A 2490-nucleotide genomic window follows, 5' to 3' on the forward strand; every position below is an offset into this window, starting at 1 on the left:
TAATTAAGAAAAAAAAAAGAGAATTATTTTAATAAATTCTAATTTTGTCCAATTCTAAATTCAGTATTGTTTTTTTTTCAGGTTTTTGCAAAAAATGGAGAGAATATTTAGTTGGCCATCAGATTTGCTGTTAGCACGTCAACCAGTTAATTCATTTTTATTTTTTTGGCTCTCTTATTTTGCAATTCTACACATTACTTATTCGGTATTTGGAGTCGAATTTGAATTTTTGGAGTTGATATTGTTGGAGGAAATTTACTTAAATACAACGTCGATCCGAATATAATTTGTCTCGAACTATAAAACAGATGAAAATACCTATAATTATATCAAAAGAAATTCAACCAGGATTCAGTTTTTATATTTTAATTTAAGATAACTTGATCGTAGTACTATTATAAATTATGAGATTTTTTAAAGAGATCACTCGTACATATATAAAATTATAAGTAAAAATTATAAATAATACATGTTCAATTAATTATAACAAAAATCAACTCAATATAAAATATAATGAACTAAAAACATATATATTATATTCATACATAAATTAAAATAAATCTGGACAGAGCTCAAAATGGAAAGACTTACAGTACTTCAAATAATCGTAAGAGTGATTAGAGAATCTACGCACACAGTATTTATCCATGATGAAACTCGTACTTAAAAACTTAAAGTTTTACAACCTCAATCTGTGCTAACACTTTCAAAACCTCGTCAACAACTCTAATAACACATACAACATCTTATATCCTCTTCTGATTGTTGGGGGAATGGAATGAATTTGTTTAGGATCGAACCCAAATTCTCATGGTTATAGAAATTGTAAAACACACAAAAACCAACATTATTGTTCATACGAACCTATGTTTGAACTTCGAAGGAAATTGGATCTCTCTACGTGTCTGCTTTTGTATTTAGAAAACGAGTTACATTTTAAAAAAAAAAGGGAATTATTAACCTGAAATTAATCAGGGTTCCCATAAAACTTATTGATTCAATCCTACTCTCAAAGGCAGATATCTAAATGAGAAATATATATATATATATATGTATAATTGAACTAAACCATGGAAACAGAAAGGCTTAAAAATGCCATAAAAGGGTATAAATTATAAAACAAGTAAAACTCTGGAAATTGGCAATGTGTGTGATCAAAACAAAAGGAAAGAACCTTTGCAGACACCACTAGCTAATATGGCTAGCCAAACTATATATGTAATCATATATGATATAATATACAATTTTAGCTAGGGTCCAAAGTTCAGGCCATTGTCAATTCCAAGCCACCTCCCAATTTATCAAAAGCAATATGCTTGTTGAAGACGCAACATCTATACAATCCAGCTATCACCATTACTTGTATAAATTTTGAAGGGGCTAAACTTGAAATTTCCCATTTTAGAGGGGTAGGGTAGGTCCTGCGTGCCCCTCTGCCTTCAAAATCCAATGTGTCTTAAGAGGCTAGGCTTGATTCACAAAACTGAAAATTCCTTATAACCAACGTGAGATATAAGTTACAATATTCAAGAAAGAAGTGTCAGTACATCATAATAATTATGGAAGTCACCCTTAACCCTCTTAAATTTTTTGTTTTAAATTTCTCAATTTTCGGATTGGCTAAGGATTATGGTGTATTTGGTACCTAAGGATTACGATGTTTTGCGCTCTCTCTCACACAAAGCCACCCACCAAACCCTATTCATTGCCCCTCTTCCACTCTCTATATAAACCACCTTCAACCCTCCCTTCAATATCCATCAATAGTCTTCAAAGTTCTATTCTTTTCCCTCAATTTTAGCTTTGGGTTTTTGTTCTTATCAACTTTGCTTCATGTTCTTTCACTTCTTTTTGAAGTTCTTTCTATTTGATGCAATGGGGTTCGGGATTCTCTTTATTCTTCTTCTGCATGGGATGATATGATGATGATGATGGTGATGTTGATGTTGATGTTGATAATGGTACAACAGCCATTGTTTTCTGTTGGAGCATCATCAAGATTCACAAAAAGCATTTTAAGGTTTTTTTAATTGAATTGATCAATCAGCGCTTTATGAATATGTTTTTGAGAATCTTGATGATGCTGCAGTGGCAATAAATGGCTAAGTTCTCTATTTCATAGCAAGCAAGAGCTAACAAGAAAAGAAGCTTTAAAAATGCAGGTGAATTTGTTCTACTTCTTGTTAATTTCTAATTTATTTAATCTTTTAAAGTCAATAAACTGAGGAAAAAAATGTTTAATATTTGATAATGTTATTAGGGTTTTGTTATAATCCAATATCTAATATACTGTAATGATCATATCTGTCTGAAGTTTTTTTCTTTTACAGATGGTCCAGTACAGGGATATATAGCAAATCTCTTTTATGTTCATTGTTGTTGATTATTTGTTAACATGATGTAATTCTTTAGTTAATTTTTACTAAATGTATTTTTTCATTATTCTTTATAAAGATTTACATGCTTTTTTTAACGTTATCAGTTTCTCCT

At 30.2% G+C, this 2490-nt stretch overlaps 1 long non-coding RNA gene across 1 annotated transcript; it reads left to right on the forward strand.

The window, feature by feature from the left end:
* Window positions 1-1379: 1379 nt before the first annotated feature.
* LOC108488654 (uncharacterized) lies at window positions 1380-2490 on the forward strand. Its single transcript, XR_001871792.2, has 2 exons — window positions 1380-2162; window positions 2331-2490. It is a non-coding gene; the product is annotated as an uncharacterized LOC108488654 (long non-coding RNA).

Source organism: Gossypium arboreum, chromosome 10 (assembly GCF_025698485.1).
Source record: "Gossypium arboreum isolate Shixiya-1 chromosome 10, ASM2569848v2, whole genome shotgun sequence".
In the NCBI taxonomy this organism is placed as follows: Eukaryota; Viridiplantae; Streptophyta; class Magnoliopsida; order Malvales; family Malvaceae; genus Gossypium; species Gossypium arboreum.